This window comes from Python bivittatus, unplaced genomic scaffold (genome assembly GCF_059951505.1).
Source record: "Python bivittatus isolate LINGU-HERP-01145 unplaced genomic scaffold, Pbiv_v1 ctg000330_np1212, whole genome shotgun sequence".
Lineage (NCBI taxonomy): Eukaryota > Metazoa > Chordata > Lepidosauria > Squamata > Pythonidae > Python > Python bivittatus.
Genome location: NW_028277058.1, coordinates 50,809,445 through 50,815,817, shown reverse-complemented (window position 1 = coordinate 50,815,817; position 6,373 = coordinate 50,809,445). Strand labels below are relative to the sequence as shown.

The 6,373-nt window shown below is 37.8% G+C and overlaps 1 protein-coding gene across 5 annotated transcripts in view; it reads right to left on the bottom strand.

Moving 5' to 3' along the window:
- The window catches only part of BCL2L13 (BCL2 like 13), a 36,106-nt gene that overhangs the window by 5,187 nt on the left and 24,546 nt on the right, over nt 1–6,373 (bottom strand). The gene's annotated exons all lie outside the window — the stretch shown is intronic.

Sequence of the window (6,373 nt, the reverse complement as noted above, 5' to 3'; positions counted from 1 at the left end):
AAGCTTCTCCTGCCCTGTACAAACTGCTGGCTCTGGAGAGCTCCCTTCAGCAGACGAGGCCCTGCAGCCTTGCCGCACTTGCCTCTGCTTCAACTCTCCCTACCCCCTATCTCCCATCTCTGTCCTTGTGACCCACCTGCACTCTGCTGCCGCCACCTACCCCTGCCATCCCCAGCTGACCTTTGTCATCTCCTTTCTCCTGCTGCTGGCCCAGGATCCAGGCACTGGGTGAGGGTGTGGCCCTAGGACATGCATGGCAGAGCCTTGTCTGCCAAAGGGAGCTTGTTGGGCCCAGCTGGGGAGGAGGCAGCGGAATGGAGCTGGCAGAGGAGGCAGGGTGATGGTGCAGGCTGTGGCTTCCTGGGCGAAGGTGGCAGCAAGTCACAGCCCACACCACCACTCTGCCTCCTCCACCAGTTCTGCCCTTGCCAAGGGCCTGGATCCTGGGCCAGCAGCGGGAGGAAGAAGACGGCAAAGGTCAGCTGGGGACGGCAGGGTAGGTGATGGTGGCGGAGCGCAAGGCAGCCAAAAGGACAGACATGGGGGGAGATAGGCAGGTGGGGGAAGTTGAAGTGCATGCTGTGGTTGTAAATGCGGGCTGGTTGCCAAGTGCCTGAATTTGATCATGTGACCATGGGGGCGCTGCAACAGCCATAACTTTGAGGACCAGCCATGACTACCATTTGTTCAGCACCGTTGGAACTTCAAACGGTCACTGAATGAATGGTCATTAAACAATGACTACCTGTATAACTAATTGACTTTTACTGCAGGATCACTTATTAGCATTATAACCAAGTTCTGAATTAATGAACAACTTAAAAGAAAACAGCAATGTTACTACTGAGTAAAAAATCCAGGCAATTTATATTCATAGAGAAAGTGACAAAACTTGGAACATCTTTTTATGGTTATATTTCATTTGTGCAAATTTCACAGTATGGAGTTTAAACTTAGGAATAACTTATTTATTCTATTTATGTCAGTATCAGATATCTGAATCCAATCATGTTTTCATTCCATTCACTGATCAACGCATTTGAAGAGTTTTATTGGATAACAGAGAATTAGGGAGATGGAATAATAATAGTCAAGTGCTTTAGCTGAAAAGACAAAAGCAGGTTAAGTATTTGAATCTCAGCACACAGCTTCAGGAAAGCTAGGAACATAGCTGGATTGGTTAGAAGCATTTTGGTAGAATTTAAAGCAATTGTGTCTTTTCCTAAGCTTGCAAGGCTGTCCTCCACTGTTTATATGGAATCTTGGAAAAAAAACTGTGTAAGATATTCCCAATACATGCTATGTGCATGCCTGCTCATGGTCCAAATTACTTTTTCCTCCCCAAATTCAGTTATTTGCACAGCTCTAGATCCTAATACCTTCCAAAATTAACAATAATTTGGAGGTTAAACAAAAAAAAAAAAAGTAACAATAAGTATTTTCTATTTATTTTTCCTTGTTCTAGAAACCTATCATAAAATTTCATCACAGTTTTAAGAATTTTAATTTCTTTTGAATTAATAGAACTTAAATAATTATTATGCGGACATAGAAAAATAAGCTAAATATACAGACTATGCAGTCTTGTTTGCAGTCAGGACAGAACCATTCATCCATTATTCAGGGAAAGCTCTTAGAACTTCCACTGATGGCCACTTTTCACATCTATCCATCTGTGCTAATGGAATGGAGCATATCCAGACAATTGCATTAGGACTGGCCAGCAGGCATCCAGAAAGCATTTATTTGTAAATCCCCAATCATTCTTTTTCTGTGATCAAGGTGTCATATGGGCTGAATGGCGTGACAGTGAAAAGTACATGTTATTCATTCATGAACAGTTCCTTTTCCTCTGCCCTTTATGTATTTCTAGGCTGGCTTGCTCTATTCCCCCTTGCTTCGGCACAGAAAAGCATAAAACAAGTGAAGTGCACAGCGGCATTATAATTGTGATGCTACCCTGTGGAAAAACATTGCCTCTCTCTGCTTCAGGACATAACATGTTAGTTTTTCCTATCAGATGTTACTTATTATAACTAAGGAAAAGCTAGAGGTCAGAAGAAAACTGAGGAGGGATATGGAATCAGAAAAAAAAATTCCTAGGGGGATATTCTACCACTCTCCTTTCCTGAATTGGATGTGCCTGGGCACCAGATTCATCCTTCTCAAGAAGCAAATGTTCTGTAGGATAGAGTTAAAATTATCACTATACCATTACCTTACTAATTTACAGCTTCATATATGTAATTTGTGTACATAAATTTATCTATTCTTTTAACTCCATATATCTACTGAAATAAGAGTATTACCATAAGGAAGCTTAAAACCAGATTAATTTTTCAGTAATATTGCTTATGTTTTGGAACAGGTAATACAATCCAATATCCCTAGGAGAACGATATAGGCAATTCATTTAATTGTTGCACATGTAAAGAAATCAAGATTTCAGGAAAATAGCTTTTCACCACACTAGTGGGACACAGACTGGAAAGAAAGGGAACAAAAATATATCATTCTAATTTTTAAAGGACTGGGGATCATGCTGCCATTCTTCCCCTTCCCATCCCGACCCTCCATTTGGGAAAAAATGTAGTATTATATTTGGTATAACATTTGTTAACAAATATATTTACTCAGAAACTAATTACCACATCCCATTTGTTGATGGGATCCCAGCAGATTACATTTACTGCAAAATTGTCTCTCAAAGTAAAACAAGTACTATAAAGAGGCATAGTGATAAAACAGACTTAAGCGCAACTCTCACATGTACCCATTCCATTTGCAGATTTCATGGTGAGACTATGAGGAAGATAAGGATGGGAACACAATCACCCACTCCTTATGGATATAACCTATCCCACAAAAAGAGGTTCTACAGGCAGTTAAATTTTGCTAAGGAATCTAGAGCCTTTTCCTCACAAGAATGCCTAAAGTTTAGAATATTAAAATATGTATACAACAGATGTGCATGAAACACAGAGCCAAGTAATTTAATGCAAATTATTTTTTTGAGCTCACAGAAGCAAGTTGTATAGTTCTTCCATCTCAGCTAAAGCTGCACCACAGGCTACAGAATCCTTTTGTAAGTATAAAATGAACACTGCAGGTTCTTTAATGTTTCTGAGGTGCCAGTAAAATAACATACTGCGCCTAAACATGCCTACAGTGGTGGTGTTATCTACCAAATACAGCAAATATCTGTAGACTGCATGCTTAACAGCTTTCAACTGTAGCTACTACTACTCCTTAACATCAGGAATTGACTATCAGCAAGAGCCAGTAGATTCTATGTGGGTCATACCCATATTTTTACATAATCATATCACTGTTGTTTGGTGTTATTTATTTTATAACCTATATTATATTTTTACCTCACAGTTTTATGATTTTAGTATTATTGTTAATCAACATTTCTTTATAAAAATATTAATGCAATAATGCTCAGGGCAGATAACAAAAGTATAAATATTGTATTTTAAAAAGCCTTCTGCCAATCCTATCTCATGTTGCCTTATTAGAATTTTCTAAGCAATTTTAGAAGTACTGTAGTCAAGAATAAAAGTGCTAAACATCAGGCAGTTCTAAATTCATTTAATATTTAATATTTGCAATTTGCCTTACAAGAAACCAGGGTGTGTTCACCTAAAATCAGTCTGCGCAAGAAAGCCTAAGCTATAAAACAGGCTTCTCTCTATCAAATAAGATACATTAAACTGATTAAAATCCACTATATTCCATTTTAAATCAGTGTGGTAAAAGGAAGTGCTACATATATCTGTCAACCCCTGAAAATCAGGAGTATCTGTTGGAAATATGTAGTATAAAAGATTTCACATGCCAAATAAAAAGTCAGGTTTCATACCAATTATTTCATGCCAATATACCAATTTTCCTGAAATAAATACCTCATTTCCACAGTTAAATTAAATGTAAGTGTGCATTATTTTTATTCTATTAGTAAACACACACTACCATATCTAATAACTCCAAAGTATGTTGCTATTTTGGTTTAGCATTACCTCTAATGGTTTTTGCTGTGTCATTCAGAGTCAAAATCTTGAAATATTAAGTCTCAAAAAAACAATAGTACTGTATTAATAGAGCTGGGAAAGCAATACGGGTAGAAATAGGAATCAAATAATCATGGTTCAAGTGGAGAATAAATTTTCTCCATTTATTTTAATCATCAGAATTTGAAACTTTGTTTACCAAGCTTAATTTTAGAACCAAAAACCTAAAATAATGTTCCACATTTAAGAATCAACCACAGAATCATATACCAGTGAAAGAATCTATCTTTCTGATCATTCTATGAACTGAACATTATCCAAAAGCAAAGAACAATGAATTATGCATTGCCAATTCAAGTTTGTCTTTTAAATTCAAATAGATGTTAAAAGTTCCAAAAATGTTAATGATACAAAGATCTGTAAAGCAGCACAATCCACAAGTAGATAGCCGACTGTAGAATAATAATATTCAAGCAACAATCTTTAATCATCATCATTCCTGTGACAATTCTCGCATGTCCTTTTCCAAATCTAAGCAGCACTGGAAATGAGGAAAAAATGATATTTTAAGCATATACCACTTCAGTAGAAAAATCTTACCCAAGCTGACTGTTCCTACTCTGCAGTTTTCCAGGAGCAGCTTCTGATGAAACAGATGCAGCAAACAAGAGGAGACAGCAAATGGAAGAAGGGAAAGGGAGTGTACACACATCAGTTTGTGCCTTAATACTGCTTTGGGGCATCTGTGAAGCTAAGCTGCTGTCAAATCAGGATGGACATTTTTAATTTAACTCAAGGGAAAATACTAAATGTTTACATTCCTATGCACTACTTGGAAAATAAGCTCTGTCTATGAAAACACCAAGGAGCAGGTCTCTACTTTATTAAAAATCTACATTTTACCCTTGAAAATAAATGTTCATTACCTTAAGAGAAACAAGCAAAATGAATCATGAGTCAACAAAAATCCCTCTCTTTCTGTGCCTTTTAAAATGTATACAATGTTTGGTAACAGAGTGGATTAGTGGACACATTAATTTAGGTCAATAGCTACTGCTTACATAGGCATGATTGAATTGCAACAACATCTCCATTTCCCTTCATATTATAGAAATAATTTAAAAACCTTGATGCAGGTTTATCCTTATTGCTGACTGTTTTTCACTCTTTATGCAACTGTTACCTCAGTTCAAAAAATTAAAAGCAGAGCATTTCAGTATAAAGAAACTGATTACAAAGAGAACAAAATGAATATATTGTCCTTTTTTATAAGCTGGTGCCAATTTTATGTGACCCAGTATTCCTCCCCATCTACTAAAATTATTTGGGCATGTGGAAAGTACTTCTAGAAATATACTTATTTATTTACTTTTTATATCATCACACTTCCAACAGACTCTTGGTGATATACAGCATAAACCATTTAATGAAATGCAAAATAAATTTTACAGCATGTACCTTAAAATACCAAAATGACACTATCATGGGCATCTCCCAAAAAGATCTAACTGTTAAAAGCTCTTCTGAACAGCATTTCTGACCACCCTGCCACATATCAGAAGGAAGGGATCTCTGGGGGCAGACTACTGCAGACAGCAGGGACCACTACAGAAAACAACCAGCTTCTGCCCCCACTTCCACCAAATCTCTCGCCGAGAAGAAATCTTCAGCTTCCCCACGCCTGGGACATGTAAACTGAACAATTATGTTGTGTTTCAAGATGGTCCTTAAGGTACTTGGATGCCAACCCATCTAGGTCTTCACAGGTCAAAAATGGTACTTTGAATTGTACCTAGAAGCTTACTGATAACCAATGCAGAACCTGTAACACTGGTGTTATATGTGAGAAGCAGTTCTTACCCACCAATAAGAGAACTGCTACATTTTGTACCAACTGCAGCTTTCTAGTGCAGCATATTGAAATAATACATGTAGCAGGTGACAAGGCCATGAATCACTGTTACCTGAAAAGGCTGTAACTGACATGTCAGGCATAGCTGAATAAAAGTCCCTCTAGCCATGGCTTCACCTATATATCTAATAACAGCTGAGGGTATAGATCAACAACCCCTTTATTTTGTGGGTCTGCTCCTTCAGAGGGAATGCTCCCCATCCACAGTTATTAGTGGAGCAGACAGAGAGTTGGGTGATTGGATGGTTTTTGCATAAACAGCAACTCAGCCTTGCTTGGATTCAGCTTCTCCTAGTTTCTTCTCATTCAGACTCTGACAGCCCTCATATGATGGGTCAAAACTTCCACTGCATCATTGGCCTGGCCCAAAGTGGAGATGTATATCTAAGTAAATGCTAAAAAGGGAAAGAAAGAAGAGCCCTACAGCTACCCACATTTGGAGCAATCT